General features: G+C 35.5%; 1 protein-coding gene across 1 annotated transcript in view; it reads right to left on the minus strand.

Annotated features, from left to right (window-relative positions):
• The window catches only part of vgll4b (vestigial-like family member 4b), an 84,883-nt gene that overhangs the window by 52,826 nt on the left and 13,047 nt on the right, over positions 1-19,010 (minus strand). The window lies entirely within an intron of this gene.

The raw sequence follows: 19,010 nt of genomic DNA on the forward strand, positions 1-19,010 counted from the left end.
GAACAACAGGCTTAATAAGGGCTGATGAACATTTCCAAACGTTATCAGAATAATAACCATGTTATTATCTGTCTCAAAATCGGAGACTGAGGCTCATATTTCTAAATACAATATCTAAAAGGATATTGAGATACTTAATACTTGAGTTATGTAACAAGTGTTGCTAAAGTAAACAGATTTAAAGTCCCCCTGTGGTGAAGATCCAGTTTTTAAAGTTGTTTATGTGTCTATGTGGTGTTTTTAATATGCTTTAAGACAAACCATGTGTAAATTCATAAGTCGACAGAATTGCTGAGTATTTTCTCATTAAAACTGCAGTGAACCAAAGACAGTCTCAAAAACACGCTTTGAAATCGCTGGTGTTTCTGACGTCACAAACTACCTTGTAACCAATCAGATCAACGTGCGATCGTCAACTGAGCTGAGTGAGAAGAAAAAAATATGGACTTAATTGATTAGTCCTTTCGTTTATTAAAATTTAAATAAAAGATTGAATAGGAATCCAGAAAATTAAAATGGAAAACAGAATTTGGTTAAAAAAAATATATATATATATATATTAAGGGTGTCAAATCGAAATCGATCGAAATTAATTCACAATCTTAAAAAATCTAAATAAAAAATGGAATCGTTGATGCTGCCACGCCCCCATGTCGCGCCCGTGATGGAAAGTTTTACTGACTCTATTGTTCAATCTCGTTCATCAAAATTAACTAATCTTTTTTCTAGTCATTTCAGGGGCTTTAAATGTTATACTTTTAACAGGCAAATTCCCCGAACACATCCAACGCAATCTTGATCATATTCTGAATTAAGAAATCATTATAATGCAGTCAAAAATAATTTACAGGGAACATTAATAATTACTTGACCTTCCGAGTCTTTTGTTCATTTGTCGCGTGACAGAGGCAATGAACGGATCGTTCATGATCACACGAAAAAAACACACGTGTTGAAAGGCTGTGTCGTCTAACTTAGATTCTATGCCCGAGGCCCCGAGCCCGAACTTGGCCCCGACCCGGGACGATATTTCCCGTCACTATCCTCGGGCCGGGCTCTTGATCTATAAACGTGCACTCCCAACGCAATAGAGTGCGGCGCGGGACTAGATTTGATGGCCGAGTGCGAGCGCGGGCGGTAATGCACTCACTCTGTGTGTGCGGGAGAATAAAACGATTCGCAGACTCCCGCAAACTAGAAATAGCTATGAATAAAACATATACAACTAATACATTTTTATTTATCTGTTGCAGAAAAGCAACAAGAACAACTAAAACAAAATAGAAACGATTTACAGGCCAGAGATTGTATTTATAACATGTTTGCAGCGTTGAGCGATTTAGCCAATCACAGACATATGTGTTGATTTCTTGAACGCAATGACCAATCAGAAGCATTTAAAATAGACTCTCCTCACCGCTCAAAACAGACTTTTTGTTCAGTGCTGAATTCTGCAAGCTGGCAAATCCTCTAATTATAACAAACAAAGTGTAGGCTATATATTATGAAAGATTCATTGTGCAGTCAGCTTCATTGATAATAACAGAGATGTGTGAGATCGCGATGAACTGATGTCAGCTTTTTAGGAGCAACAGCAACCTGTGCTTAAAAAAAAAAAAGAGTAAAAATCGAGAATCGAAACGAACCTTAGAATCGAAAATGTAATCGAATCGAGGATTTGGAGAATCGTGACACCCCTAAAAAAAATTATATATATATATATAATATATATATATAATATATATTATATATATATACATTCTTTTTTCTTTGGGTTATAATTCTGTTATCACTCACTCACCCTCTTACAATAGTGATAAACAGACTGAAATTTAAATCATTATTTGCTAAAAGCTTGACCAGCTTAACATCAACACTGAACTGAACTGAATCAACATTGAACTGAACCACTGAACTGAATCAACACTGAACTGAATCAACTCTGAACTGAATCAACTCTGAACTGAACCACTGAACTGCACGGATTCAACACAACTGAATAAACAATAAAATTAAACTGAACTGAATCAACACTGAACGAAACGCTGAACTGAACCGAATAGAATCAACAATGAACTGAACGACTGAACTGAACTGAATCAACTCTGAACTGAATCAACAGTCAAATGAAACTGAACTGAATCAACACTGAACTGAATCAACACTGAACTGAACCACTGAACTGAATCAACACGGAACTGAATCAATAATAAAATGAAACTGAATCAACACTGAATGGAACCACTGAACTGAATCAACACTGAATTGAATCAACAATAAAATGAAACTGAACTGAATCAACACTGAACTGAACCACTGAACTGAATCAACACTGAACTGAATCAATAATAAAATTAAACTGAATCAACACTGAATGGAACCACTGAACTGAATCAACACTGAACTGAATCAACACTGAATTGAATCAACAATAAAATGAAACTGAACTGAATCAACACTGAACTGAACCACTGAACTGAATCAACATTGAACTGAACCACTGAACTGAATCAACACTGAACTGAATCAACTCTGAACTGAATCAACTCTGAACTGAACCACTGAACTGCACTGATTCAACACAACTGAATAAACAATAAAATTAAACTGAACTGAATCAACACTGAACGAAACGCTGAACTGAACCGAATAGAATCAACAATGAACTGAACGACTGAACTGAACTGAATCAACTCTGAACTGAATCAACAGTCAAATGAAACTGAACTGAATCAACACTGAACTGAATCAACACTGAACTGAACCACTGAACTGAATCAACACGGAACTGAATTAATAATAAAATGAAACTGAATCAACACTGAATGGAACCACTGAACTGAATCAACACTGAATTGAATCAACAATAAAATGAAACTGAACTGAATCAACACTGAACTGAACCACTGAACTGAATCAACACTGAACTGAATCAATAATAAAATTAAACTGAATCAACACTGAATGGAACCACTGAACTGAATCAACACTGAACTGAATCAACACTGAATTGAATCAACAATAAAATGAAACTGAACTGAATCAACACTGAACTGAACCACTGAACTGAATCAACACTGAACAGAACCACTGAACTGAATCAACACTGAACTGAATCAACACTGAACTGAACCACTGAAAACTGGATGAACACTGAACTGAAACAACAATAAAATGAAACTGAACTGAATCAACACTGAACGGAACGCTGAACTGAACCACTGAACTGAATAGAATCAACAATGAACTGAACTGAATTAACAACGAAATTAATTTCATATAGGGCCCAAAAAAAAAAAATTTTTATTAAACTTTTAATAAATTGATTTCATAGGGCCCGATTTGGAACAGGAAACAGGAAGTCATGACTTCTCACGTGTTCCTGATCACAGGTCACCTTAAAAACATACCATGTAAATGGGAATATACTTTCATTTAGCCTACAGTGGTACTCATTACAATTTGTAGAGGAGCCAATAATTTTGGAGAAAATTTTATTTATTCCGCATTTATATTTTGTGTAAATTGACTGAAATTAAAGGTTAGATTTAGCTAAATATTTTGAATAAGTGGCCAAAACTATTTTCATAGTCAGTTTTGCTCATCATCAGTGTTTGTGAGTTTTGACAGATCATCAATAGTAGTTATGATTTGGCAAACACACTAAAAGGCTTTAGAAGTGTTTAAATCTGAAGCGGGTGGTAATGCAGTTCAAAAGGCCCGTGTGTGGAAACATGAAGCTCTGATGATTAATCCTGACGAGGTTTCTCTGTGAGCATAAGATCAGACTGGAAATGATCACGTTACTCCCTCCAATCCTGTTTAACTTCATCAAGTAATCATAAGCTGGGATGCACTGGGTTAATCAGGGTGTTTTACAGCCTTTCTGTCTCCGGATCAGATAAAACAAGTCCAGTCGATGTTTAAACACAAGAGAGATTATGTCATGTTTGACTAATGAGCCATTTCCATGCCATTAATCCATTAAAAACGTCAAATCCAAGCCTTTATCATTCTGTCAGTTGAGATCAACATTACACAACTAGTGGCATTACTTAAAAGACTTAATGATCTCTGTTATCATTCACTCACTCACTCTTACAATAGTGAGAAACAGACTGAAACTTAAAATAATTGCTTGCTAAATGCTTGACTCAAAATCAACATTGTTACTGAACTGAATCCACACTTAACTGAATCAACAGTGAACTGAACTGAGTCAACACTGAACTGAATCAATGAAGTGAATTAACACTGAACTTAACCAACACTTAACTGAATCAACACTTAGCTAAACTGAATTACTGAACTGAATCCACCCTGAACTGAATCAACACTGAACTGAATCAACAGTGAACTGAATCAACAGTGAACTGAACTGAGTCAACACTGAACTGAACTGAATCAGTGAAGTGAATTAACACTGAACTGAACTAACACTTAACTGAACTGAATCACTAAACTGAATCACTGAACTGAATCAATACTGAACTGAACTGAATCAACACTTAACTTAACTGAATCACTGAACCTAATCAATACTAAACTGAACTGAATCACTGAACTAAAACAACACTGAGGCCACGTCCACACGAAGCCAGAGCTTTCCCTATCCAATCTTTTTTTTCCTCGTTCTAAAAAAAAATTCCGTAAACACGGCGCCGTCTCAGGAAATATCTGCGTAAACACACTAAACCACTGAAACCGACTGAAACCGATGTAGTATTGTTACAATTAACCAATTGTTACGTCTCATCCTAGTCTATTCTCAGATAGTCCTGGAAAAACTGCAATGTGTGCCCATGACATTGATGTTGGAAATGCATCCCCCATCAAACAGCATCCTTATCGAGTCAATCCCCAAAAGCGAAACATAATGAAGGCTGAAGTGGAGTAAATGCTGCAGAATGGAATTGCTGTGCGAAGTCAGAATCCCTGGAGTTCGCCCTGCTTACTGGTAGCAAAGCCTGACTCCACCTATCGCTTCTGCACCGACTTTCGTAAAGTCAACAACATTACTAAAGCTGATTCCTTCCCGCATCCTAGAATGGAAGATTGTGTGGACAGGGTGGGTAACGCTAAGTTTGTAACAAAGCTAGACCTACTGAAGGGATACTGGCAGGTGCCTCTGACTCTGTGTGCATCAGAAATCTCAGCTTTTGTCACCCCAGACAATTTTCTGCAGTATTCTGTCTTAGCTTTTGGGATGCGAAATGCTCCCGCCACATTCCAACGTTTGATGTATAATGTGTTGGCAGGTGTGGAAAACTGTGAAGTGTACTTGGATGACGTGGTTATCCACTCATATACCTGGACAGAACATCTATCCACTCTTGAGAATATTTTTTAGCGCTTTGCTGATGCCTCGTTGACCGTGAACCTTGCCAAGTGTGAGTTCGCAAAGGGAATGATCTGCTATTTGGGTTAGCAAGTGGGCCAAGGAATGGTGAAGCCTGTCGAAGCCAAAATTGCAGCTATCCTCAAGTACACTATTCCCTCTAATAAACGTGAACTGCGCGGGTTTCTTGAAATGTGTGTATACTACCGTGCTTTCTGCCCAAACTTCTCCTCCATTGTCTCGCCACTAACTGATCTACTAAGCATTACAAAGAGGTTTATCTGGACCCTCAGTTGTGAGTATGCTTTCAATGCAGCGAAAGACTTGCTCTGTAGTGCCCCGATACTCAAAGCCCCTCAATTTGATGCCCCATTTAAATTGGAAGTTGATGCCTCAGCTACAGGAGCGGTAGTCAGCAGTCAGCAGAACTATAGTGTTATTGAGAAGGAGGCACTGGCAATGTTGATGGCACTATACAGCACTTTGAAGTGTATTTAGGTGGTAGTGTAGCTCCAATAGTAGTGTACACCGACCATAATCAGTTAATTTTTCTGGAGGACATGTCTAATATGAGTCAGCGTCTTATGCGATGGTCTCTCGCCGTTCAAGAGTTTAACCTTGACATCTGTTACAAAAAAGGCTCAGAAAACGTGGTTGCGGATGCGTTGTCTAGGTCATAATTGGTTAAGTCATTTGTTTACAATAACAATAAGATGTGAATGTTGTTTATCTTTAATAGGGAAAGTGAATTGATGACTGTTTATTATAAATAACGTGTTATCTATAATCTTATCGGTGGGGGGTGTTACGTCCCATGATGTAATATTTAGTGTGTATGTGGTGCTGGTGATGTTTTCTCCTCTCTCTCTCTCTCTCTCTCTCTCTCTCTCTCTCTCTCTCTCTCTCTCTCTCTCTCTCTCTCTCTCTCTCTCTCTCTCTCTCTCTCTCTCTCTCTCTCTCTCTCTCTCTCTCTCTCTCTCTCTCTCTCTCTCTCTCTCTCTCTCTCTCTCTCTCTCTCTCTCTCTCTCTCTCTCTCTCTCTCTCTCTCGCTCTCTCTCGCTCTCTCTCTCTCTCTCTCTCTCTCTCTCTCTCTCTCTCTCTCTCTCATGCAGCACTCCAAACCATCCACAGCTGATGTTAATTAGCTGGAGCTGTTGGCAGCGTATATAAGGCAGCAAGGAAACAGTGTTCAGGAGGAATCCCTCTTCAGCTATCCCAGACATTGAGGTGTTAGTTGTGAAAACTTACCTGTGAGATCTGTTGTCTGCGTACAACGAGTATTTAAACTGTGAGTTTAAAGTGTGGAACCCTGTAGGGAGACGGGCGCAAATTTGTTTGGAGTATCCACTCCTAAACTTATTTATTATTATTACATTATTTTTGTTATTGTTACTCTCTCTTTAAATCCCCTAGACTAGGATGAGACGTAACACATGCCAGACCAGTATGAGGCGCTGTAATTCTGACACAGATGCACTAAAAACAGTAAAGAAGACTTGCGCATAAACCTTGCGCGCTGTATACAATAATATTAGGAACAGTAGCTTCGTTTTTTCTTTCTTTTTAACCAAGAAATTTATTGAACAATATGAAAAACCATAAATGGCCTGGTACAAAATAGGGATGAGTCACGATATTCGATTAGTTAGCAGACGCATAAAGCTTGCCACAAAGAACCGGCAAATAGCCTAATCATTATGAATGTGTCAAATTTAGCAAGGAGACATTTGAATTATTTATTAATATACAAGTGTTTTCTGTGATGATGCTGACTCGCCACCTTCGCAGTATTGTGAAGGTGCCTATAGAGAGAAATGCGCACTTCATACGGACTATTAGAGTTGTCTGTTTCTTTTCTTTTTGAATTGTTTTGTTTAAAAGTAGACATTTCAAGCGTAGATATATTTCTGTGTTTCTGTTCATTTATGAGACAAGCTCCAGTTCACGTGCGATGCAAGTTATATCGCGTCGGCGCCTCCGTGTCCTAATGGCTATTGTCTGCTATATTTGCTTCTTATTTATTAAATCCAGGCAATTGGTTGATGAAACATTTATTAAAATTAAGATACAATTTATACCAAACGAAAACCACTTTAAAGAAAGGCTTTATATGAAACAAAACTTAATGAAGTGGTCAAAATGATGCGTCTCGATATTGCGCATCTTATGATTAGGCTACTCACGCTGTTCACTTTTCATATAATCGACATATATGAAATGGAAAAAATAACATATTATTTAAACATAAATATGAAACTAACTTTTCTTTAAAAAAGCTACAACATGTTGGCCTACAGAACAGAGAAATGTAATGTCGGAGCGAACGCCGTGTCACCGGTGAGCATGAGGGGGCAGAGGTGCGTTTTTTGAATAATAATCAAATAATTCCCAGCGATCGTCGAATATTATTTTTGCTTGAAATGCACATCCCTACAAAATACGAAATGTCTTAATCAGACAAAATAGCCTACAAGCATCATAGCATAAGAAAGAAATATAAACAAATAAAGAAGTAAAATAAAGAAATAAAATAAAACTACATTAAAGTAGGCCTATAATAAATAAAGAAATAAAAGAGGCTCATTAGCTTCTGAAGCATGAACTCAAGCAAGTAGTCGCAGTTGTTGTTGCTGTTAGACTACTGATTTAGCGCGTCTGACTAGTCGACATGTGGGGTGATGACATCATCATTTCACAAAATATACGGATTGGCCGTACACACGAAGACACAAGGGTGTCGTTTTCAAATTTATCCACCTTGGGACCCGGTTAAAAAAAATAGCGGTTTCAGTCTCCCAAAACGCCGGATTCGTCTGGACGAAACGCCAATCCGATAAAAAATGTGTACGTATTCAGCTAAACGCGTCTCAGTGTGGACAGGGCCTTTGAACCTTTTTTTTTATTTTATTAAACATTACAAAGCATTAAAGCAATACAGATAAACATGGAAAAAACAAAAATGACAACAAGATACACAGACACAAACAAGTTGCCAGGGTAGCAAAAAGAAAAAAAACAAAATGCAATGCATTTAAGTCTAAGAGGACAAAAAGGATGAATATAGAGATACAGTTTTCAATGCTTTGTGATTATCAGAGCTTTGGATAGTTTCCATGTATCTGTCTAGATCAGTGGTTCTCAACTCCAGTCCTCGGGACCCACTGCTCTGCACATTTTTTATGTCTCCTTATTTAACACACCTGATTCAGATCACCAGCTCGTTAGGAGAGACTCCTTGATCTGAACTGAGTGTGTCAGATAAGAGAGACATGCAAAATGTGCAGAGCAGCGGGTCCCGAGGACTGGAGTTGAGAACCACTGGTCTAGATCATCTTTGAATAGAGAAAAGAGAGGTTTAGAGTCAGTGAATTTTTGCTTATGTATCTGAAATTTAGCTAGAAGGAAACACAAATTATGTAATATTGTCATTTTTTCCTCTTTTGAGTAGTCAAACAAACTAAAGAAAACATCTTTAAAACAGAAAGAAAAGTCACTTACAAAATAAGATTGGAAAACAAATAACAAATCTGACCAAAATTTCTGTGTGTGGGTACATTGCCAAAACAAGTGACTGACGTCTTCCTCAGGAGAGTGACAAAAACAGCAGTTCACTTCAATGTCTGACTTATATCTCCTAAGAAATGCTTTGGTTGGGTAACATTTGTGAATTAATTTAAATGTTATTTCTTTTACTTTATTGGTAAGTAGATACTTATGAGACAAAGACCATACTTTTTCCCACGGTAAATTCTCTACAATATTATTCCAGTATGGTATTACATACGGAATTGTTATTATCTCTTTCTGAGCTCTGATTTAATAATTATTTTTTTGTTGCTCTATAGAAAAGCATAGATTTTCGATCATCGTGTCAGTTATGTTCAAAGAGTACGTATATGGCCATGGAAATGTAGAATCTTGCAACAGAAGAGACACTCCAGAGGGAATTGCATTGAAAACAATTGCATATTCATTAGAAGTTATAGGAATTTTATATTTCTGTAAAAAAATCTAAATAGTTGTAAAGTCTGCCCTCTGAATTAAAAAGCTGTCCAACTAAAAGAAGGTCGTTTTTGAACCAGTTGTCAAAAAAAGTGACTTATTCTTGTAAAGAATATCCTTATTGTTCCATAAGTAATATCTGTGTGAGGAAAAGTTGTGTTTGTATATTAGGGATCGTGTCAAGAGCATCTGCTTATGAAAATTAGAGAGTTTGACAGGGATCTTTGTAACATTATAGTAACAAAGTAAGAGAAAATTCAGGCCACCTGCTTTTGAGAAAATATAATTAGGGGTAATATTCCAAAGTGAAGAGGGATTATTAAGGGAATTTTTAAGCCAATTAATTTTAAAAGTGTTGTTTAAGGTAGTAAAATCTAAGAAATCCAACCCCCCCCCTGTTTTAATGAATTCATCAGTACTGATTTTCTAATGAAGTGGGTTTTATTTTTCCAAATAAAATTATTTAACATGCAATGACCTTTTTTAATGTTCCTTTATCAACCTCCAAGGAGAGAGCTGCATACATTAGTTTCGACAATCCTTCAGCTTTAGAGAGCAGAACTCTTCCTCTTATCGACAAGTCTACAACACTGAACTGAATCAACACTGAACTGAACTGAATCAACACTGAACTGAATCAACAATGAACTGATCTGAATCAACACTGAACTGAACTGAATTAACACTGAACTGAATTGAATCAACCCCCAACTAAGCTGAATCAACACTGAACCGAATCAACACTTAACTGAACTGAATGAACACTGAACTGAATAAACACTGAACGAAACGCTGAACTGAATTGAATCAACCCCCAACTAAACTGAATCAACACTGAACTGAATCAACAATTAACTGAACTGAATCAACACTGAACTAAATCAACACTGAACTGAATCAAAACTGAACTGAATCAACACTGAACTGAATCAAAACTGAACTGAACCAACACTGAACTGAACCAACACTGAACTGAATCAACACTGAACTGAATCAAATCTGAACTGAGCTGAATAATAACACTATTGTCTTTTCAGAGCTGCTTTACAGAGCATTTGAATGAGTCTCATATTTGATGAAGTTTTCATCACTGAATCTGTTATTTTCCTGTTGATCCCTGTGAAGCTAAATATAAATGAATAATGAAATAAAGCTTGAGATTCACGAGAGAGGTAGTGTGTTCATTCCGTGTGTGTCAGTTTGTTCTTTTAACTATAACGGCTGATTCAGTTCACAAAACTAAATGGTGTGTTCTTTGATCAGGTTGATCAGGTTCTCAAGGAACGAACTGATTCAAAGATGCGTTCTCAGCAGTCGATGCTTCACTGTGAGGAAAAGTTTCACTGAATAACATCACAACCACAACAACCATTCTGGTACTTTTAAGGTGCTTTTGAAGCTTGAAAGCCTCAACATGAGGACGAACAGTGTTTCTAGGAGACTCTGGATTGTTCTAGTTGTTTTGTAAAAGAAACAGCCTCTCAGTATGAACACTTCACCATATAAACATGATCCTTCTGAGATCGAAGGCTGGTCACGTGAGTGTTTCACAGGAGTAAGTCCTGTTCCAGTCACAATCTCACAAAACAGCAGGAAAAGGGTTTAGTAACAGAATACACAGGCACATTTCTATGGAAGCTTGTTTCCGCCACAGAATAAAAAGTCACAATTGATTTTTAAAATGTTTTATCTCAGAATTGCGAGATATAAAGTCAGAATTTAGATATATAAAGTCAGAATTGCGAGATATAAAGTCAGAATTGTCTGTTATAAAGTCAGAATTGCGTGATATAATGTCAGAATTGCGTGTTATGTATAGATGTATATCTCAGATTTTAAATTGGGCCTAAAAAAAAATGTTATGTATAATTTTGTCCAAAACCTACTTTTGCAAACTAGTCCCTGGTTTTTCGCCCAATCGGAACCAAACTGGTGCAAAAATGATCTCTGGAGTCTGAGAATCAATAATCATCGAGAAAAAGTTGAAATTTTGCATTTGGTTGGCCATAACAGGGTCATTTAGGAAATGGTCCGTGTCAAAATGCAGTCAAAATTAATAAATCCTAAAGGAAAAGTCAGAACTTCACAAAAATAAAGTCAGAATTACATGTTATAAAGTCAGAATTGCGAGATATAAAGTCAGAATTACGAGATGTAAAGTCAGAATTGCGTGATATAAAGTCAGAATTGCGTGATATAAAGTCAGAATTGCGAGATATAAAGTCAGAATTGCGTGTTATAAAGTCAGAATTGCGAGATATAAAGTCAGAATTGCGAGATATAAAGTCAGAATTGCGTGTTATAAAGTCAGAATTGCGTGTTATAGAGTCAGAATTGCGAGATATAAAGTCAGAATTGCGAGATATAAAGTCAGAATTGCAAGATATAAAGTCAGAATTGCAAGATATAAAGTCAGAATTGCGAGATATAAAGTCAGAATTGCGTGTTATAAAGTCAGAATTGCGTGTTATAAAGTCAGAATTGCGTGATATAAAGTCAGAATTGCGTGATATAAAGTCAGAATTGCGTGTTATGTATAGATGTATATCTCAGATTTCAAATTGGGCCTAAAAAAAATGTTTACGTCCAATTTTGTCCAAAACCTACTTTTGCAAACTAGTCCCTGGTTTTTCGCCCAATCGGAACCAAACTGGTGCAAAAATGATCTTTGGAGTCTGAGAATCAATAATCATCGAGAAAAAGTTGAAATTTTGCATTAGGTTGGCCATAACAGGGTCATTTAGGAAATGGTCTGTGTCCAAAATGCAGTCAAAAGCTAATAAATCCTAAAGGAAAAGTCAGAACTTCACAAAAATAAAGTCAGAATTGCGTGATATAAAGTCAGAATTGCGAAATATAAAGTTAGAATTGCGAGATATAAAGTCAGAATAGCGAGATATAAAGTCAGAACTGCGTGTTATAAAGTCAGAATTGCGAGATATAAAGTCAGAATTGCGAGATATAAACTCAGAATTGCGAGATATAAAGTCAGAATTGCGAGATATAAACTCAGAATTGCGAGATATAAAGTCAGAATTGGATGATATAAAGTCAGAATTGCGTGTTATAAAGTCAGAATTGCGAGATATAAACTCAGAATTGCGAGATATAAAGTCAGAATTGCGTGTTATAAAGTCAGAATTGTGTGATATAAAGTCAGAATTGCGTGTTATAAAGTCAGAATTGCGAGATATAAACTCAGAATTGCGAGATATAAAGTCAGAATTGTGTTATAAAGTCAGAATTGTGTTATAAAGTCAGAATTGAGATATGTAGTCAGAATTGAGATATATAAAGTCAGAATTGCGTGTTATAAAGTCAGAATTGCGTGTTATAAAGTCAGAATTCTGTGTTATAAAGTCAGAATTGAGATATGTAGTCAGAATTGCGAGATATATAAAGTCAGGATTGCGAGATATAAAGTCAGAATTGCGTGATATAAAGTCAGAATTGCAAGATATAAAGTCAGGATTGTGTGTTATAAAGTCAAAATTGCGTGTTATAAATTCAGAATTGTGTTATAAAGTCAGAATTGAGATATGTAGTCAGAATTGAGATATATAAAGTCAGAATTGCGTGTTATAAAGTCAGAAATGCGTGTTATAAAGTCAGAATTGAGATATGTAGTCAGAATTGCGTGATATAAAGTCAGAATTGCGTGTTATAAAGTCAGAATTGTGAGATATAAAGTCAGAATTGCGAGATATAAAGTCAGAATTGAGATATATAAAGTCAGAATTGCGTGTTATAAAGTCAGAAATGCGTGTAATAAAGTCAGAATTCTGTGTTATAAAGTCAGAATTGAGATATGTAGTCAGAATTGCGTGATATAAAGTCAGAATTGCGTGTTATAAAGTCAGAATTGCGAGATATAAAGTCAGAATTACGAGATATAAAGTCAGAATTGAGATATATAAAGTCAGAATTGCGTGTTATAAAGTCAGAATTGCGAGATATAAAGTCAGAATTACGAGATATAAAGTCAGAATTGAGATATATAAAGTCAGAATTGCGTGTTATAAAGTCAGAATTGCGTGTTATAAAGTCAGAATTGGGATATGTAGTCAGAATTGAGATATATAAAGTCAGAATTGCGAGATATAAAGTCAGAATTGCGTGTTATAAAGTCAGAATTGTGAGATATAAAGTCAGAATTGCTTGATATAAAGTCAGAATTGCGTGTTATTAAGTCAGAATTGCGAGATATAAAGTCAGAATTGCGTGTTATAAAGTCAGAATTGCGTGTTATAAAGTCAGAATTGCGTGTTATAAAGTCAGAATTGCGTGTTATAAATTCAGAATTGTGTTATAAAGTCAGAATTGAGATATGTAGTCAGAATTGCGTGATATAAAGTCAGAAATGCGTGTTATAAAGTCAGAATTGCGTGATATAAAGTCAGAAATGCGTGTTATAAAGTCAGAATTGCGTGTTATAAAGTCAGAATTGCGTGTTATAAAGTCAGAATTGCGTGTTATAAATTCAGAATTGTGTTATAAAGTCAGAATTGAGATATGTAGTCAGAATTGAGATATATAAAGTCAGAATTGCGTGTTATAAAGTCAGAAATGCGTGTTATAAAGTCAGAATTGAGATATGTAGTCAGAATTGCGTGATATAAAGTCAGAATTGCGTGTTATAAAGTCAGAATTGCGAGATATAAAGTCAGAATTACGAGTTATAAAGTCAGAATTGCGAGATATAAAGTCAGAATTACGAGATATAAAGTCAGAATTGCGTGTTATAAAGTCAGAATTGCGAGATATAAAGTCAGAATTGCGAGATATAAAGTCAGAATTGCGAGATATAAAGTCAGAATTGCGTGTTATAAAGTCAGAATTGCGAGATATAAAGTCAGAATTGCGAGATATAAAGTCAGAATTGCGAGATATAAAGTCAGAATTGCGTGTTATAAAGTCAGAATTGCGTGTTATAAAGTCAGAATTGCGTGTTATAAAGTCAGAATTGCGTGTTATAAATTCAGAATTGTGTTATAAAGTCAGAATTGAGATATGTAGTCAGAATTGCGTGATATAAAGTCAGAAATGCGTGTTATAAAGTCAGAATTGCGTGATATAAAGTCAGAAATGCGTGTTATAAAGTCAGAATTGCGTGTTATAAAGTCAGAATTGCGTGTTATAAAGTCAGAATTGCGTGTTATAAAGTCAGAATTGCGTGTTATAAATTCAGAATTGTGTTATAAAGTCAGAATTGAGATATGTAGTCAGAATTGAGATATATAAAGTCAGAATTGCGTGTTATAAAGTCAGAAATGCGTGTTATAAAGTCAGAATTGAGATATGTAGTCAGAATTGCGTGATATAAAGTCAGAATTGCGTGTTATAAAGTCAGAATTGCGAGATATAAAGTCAGAATTACGAGATATAAAGTCAGAATTGCGATATATAAAGTCAGAATTGCGTGTTATAAAGTCAGAATTGCGTGTTATAAAGTCAGAATTGGGATATGTAGTCAGAATTGAGATATATAAAGTCAGAATTGCGTGATATAAAGTCAGAAATACGTGTTATAAAGTCAGAATTGCGTGTTATAAAGTCAGAATTGCGTGTTATAAAGTCAGAATTGCGAGATATAAAGTCAGAATTACGAGATATAAAGTCAGAATTTAGATATATAAAGTCAGAATTGCGTGATATAAAGTCAGAATTGCGTGATATAAAGTCAGAATTGCGAGATATAAAGTCAGAATTGCGTGATATAAAGTCAGAAATGCGTGTTATAAAGTCAGAATTGCGTGATATAAAGTCAGAATTGTGTGATATAAAGTCAGAATTGCGTATTATAAAGTCAGAATTGCATGTTATAAAGTCAGAATTGTGAGATATAAAGTCAGAATTGCGTGTTATAAAGTCAGAATTGTGAGATATAAAGTCAGAATTGTGAGATATAAAGTCAGAATTGTGTGATATAAAGTCAGAATTGCGTGTTATAAAGTCAGAATTGCATGTTATAAAGTCAGAATTGTGAGATATAAAGTCAGAATTGCGTGTTATAAAGTCAGAATTGTGAGATATAAAGTCAGAATTGTGAGATATAAAGTCAGAATTGCGTGTTATAAAGTCAGAATTGTGAGATATAAAGTCAGAATTGCGAGATATAAAGTCAGAATTGTGAGATATAAAGTCAGAATTGCGTTATATAAAGTCAGAATTGCGTGTTATAAAGTCAGAATTGCGCGTTATAAAGTCAAAATTGCGTGATATAAAGTCAGAATTGCGTGATATAAAGTCAGAATTGCGTGTTATAAAGTCAGAATTGTGAGATATAAAGTCAGAATTGCGTGTTATAAAGTCAGAATTGCATGTTATAAAGTCAGAATTGCGTGATATAAAGTCAGAATTGGGTGTTATAAAGTCAGAATTGTGAGATATAAAGTCAGAATTGCGTCATATAAAGTCAGAATTGCGTGTTATAAAGTCAGAATTGCGAGATATAAAGTCAGAATTGCGAGATATAAAGTCAGAATTGAGGTATATAAAGTCAGAATTGCGTGTTATAAAGTCAGAATTGCGTGTTATAAAGTCAAAATTGCGTGATATAAAGTCAGAATTGCGAGATATAAAGTCAGAATTGCGTCATATAAAGTCAGAATTGTGTGTTATAAAGTCAGAATTGCGCGTTATAAAGTCAAAATTGCGTGATATAAAGTCAGAATTGCGAGATATAAAGTCAGAATTGCGAGATATTAAGTCAGAATTGCGTCATATAAAGTCAGAATTGTGTGTTATAAAGTCAGAATTGCGCGTTATAAAGTCAAAATTGCGTGATATAAAGTCAGAATTGCGAGATATAAAGTCAGAATTGTGAGATATTAAGTCAGAATCGTGAGATATAAAGTCAGAATTGTGAGATATAAAGTCATAATTGCGTCATATAAAGTCACAATTGATTGTTATAAAGTCAGAATTGTTACTTTATATTACGCAATTCTGAGATATAAAGTCAGAACTGAATTTTCAGCATCATTACTCCAGTCTTCCGTTCAAGAAACAATTATGATTATTATCAATGTTGAAAACATTTCAGATTTTTGTGGAAACTGTTCAATTTTATTTTTCAGTATTATTTGATGAATAGAAACTTCAAAAGAACAGCATTTATTTTGAAATATAATCTGTTGTAAGATTAGAAATGTCACTTTTGTAACATTTACTGTCACTTTTGAACTATGTCTGAATAAAACTTAATTTCTTTAAAACAAAAATGTAATTGACTGCAAACTTTTGATGAAAAGAGACAAAAATATGTAGTTTGTTTGAGATACACAAAAAAACATTTGAATGCCATTTTTTGCTCAGCTACAATGATAAACATACACAACAGCAAACCAACATGACAGAACAGTTCCTCCCAGCAACACCAGTGATGAAGTCAGACTTTTGCAATGGCTTATATTTCAATGCTTGATTCAATCAGAATTGGCACAAACGTTCCAGACGTCAATCTAGAAAAAAAAACAGTTCTGAGAAACATGGAGTCACACCCAGACTTTTACTGGAAAGACCTGAAACCACTGGGAAGAAAAGCAGTGTTTGTGCAAAACCACTTCAGCCCAACAACACTGAATCCTTCAGCACAAATGATCCATTTCCAGCGGGACAGACCAAAAAACACAGCAAAACAACTAAAGGTGGGCAGAAGTGAGGAATGACCCAACCAGCTGGGTGAAGTATTATGACACATGAACATTCATATTAATAAACGAATACATATTTACTTTTAGAGAATCTGAACATGCGACCGCGATAAACGCCAGGTGTAAATGTCTTGAATCACGAATCTTGAGGACCTACTGATTTAAATATCCCCTATTATACTTTTCCACATATTTATTTTCATGTAGTGTGTTATAGAGCTTATTGTGAATGTAAAAGTTTCACAAATCAAAGATAAATGGAGTTAATGTCTCCTAAAAGTGATTCTGAACTGAAACGAGTCGTCAGTAATTCAGTCTCACTTCCTGCTGAATCTATGTAGGTTTGCAACTAGGGATGGGATGGTATGAAAATGTTTATATCACGATTATAGTGACCGAAATAATCGTGATTATCGATATTATCACGGTTTTGTTAAAACAAGATGAAAGTGTTAAAAAAGAACTGATGCTCACACTGAAAACATTTTAATAAGTTTTATATTTGAGAATCAACAAACAACAAATAAAACGAGCAGCTCTATGCACTTTTTAAAGCAAGATTCTATTCTGTGGCATTTCCTTCCTTATAATGACCGTCGTCAATAGCAACGCATTATAACTCAGCCCACATCCATGTGTATCACAACGGACGCGCGCTCTCATTTCATTCAAATACAACTTGTAATCTTGCATCTCCGTTTTTGATTGTGTTGAAAATGAAATCAGAGTTGATTTATTGTTTACAGAATTTGATAATATTGTTGTGATCATCTTGTCTGGACGAGTTTTTTACGCTATACAAAATGGATTTAACAGGTAAGAATAGAGACATTAATCTCTATTCAATATGTCCCCGTAATTATTTGGTAAAAAAAATGGTGTTATAAGTGTACAATGAATATACATTATTATCTCTTAAATGTCACAACTCAAAACAACATTTTGTGCCCAATTATTTCCCAGACGTAGTTTTAGTATTGAGATCAAAGTTAACTTGCCTTGCGTTCGCTACAACAGTGGATGATGGTCACACAAGACGACTCGGCAGATTTGAAGTGTTTACTCCTATCACAGCTACTTTTTTTGCAAAAAATCCCTCAGGATTTTTGTAAATGGCAAAATATGACCACACCTCAGATTTGGTCCTCTTAAAAGGCTGAAAAATCTCCCGAACACAGTCACAGCCTTCCGCCATTCCTTCTCAAATAAAAAGAAAAACCCCAACATTGCGCGCCTGTGTCAGACTGTTGCTGGCTGGTAAGGATTTATAGTGAGTTATTAAAATCGTGATAATCAAACACGGTTTTAATGATAATTGAATTTTTAACGATATTACTAACCGTCAGTACATTTTATCGTGGTTTATAGTGAAACCGGTAATCGTCCCATCCCTATTTGCAACTAATTTGCATAATGCCAGTCTGTGGTGTTGATTGGCTGAACAGTGTCTCTGACCAATCAGAGCAGACGAGCTCTCAGAGAGGCGGGGCTTAGAGAGACTGAATCTTTGATGGAAGTGTTTCAGACAATGAGAGAAAGAGCTGATGCTGCAGTGAAGATTATGAGGAAATTAATATGTTTGACCTTGGATGTATGTGAACCGGTTGTAGATGTAAAAAAACTAAATTAGAAACCTTAAAAAATAATAGCATAATAGGGGCAGTTTAAATCAGTTTATGCAACAGTCTGCAGAGACTTTTCACTGTTAAATCAAAATATTGCTCACAAGTCCTCCTTAATCTGAGACCCTGCTGTTCTCTAACATATGAATAACCCCAAACACTCTCTCACTCACACACACTCAGACACACTCACACACACACACACACACAACCGCCCTGCATTCCTGCGCTTCATGTGCTGAGCAGCTCCTGGTCTGTAGAATACAGTGAAACAGCTGCGCCGCGACCTCTGACCTCTGCTGACCCCACAATATTAAATAAATAAAAACATTTTTGTCGGTTTTGATTTCATTGTGACTTTAAGGCACTTTCCATGAATACAGTAAGTTTTTT

Source organism: Siphateles boraxobius, unplaced genomic scaffold (genome assembly GCF_051911475.1).
Source record: "Siphateles boraxobius isolate OS27281-9 unplaced genomic scaffold, OSU_SipBor_1 5, whole genome shotgun sequence".
Taxonomy (NCBI): domain Eukaryota; kingdom Metazoa; phylum Chordata; class Actinopteri; order Cypriniformes; family Leuciscidae; genus Siphateles; species Siphateles boraxobius.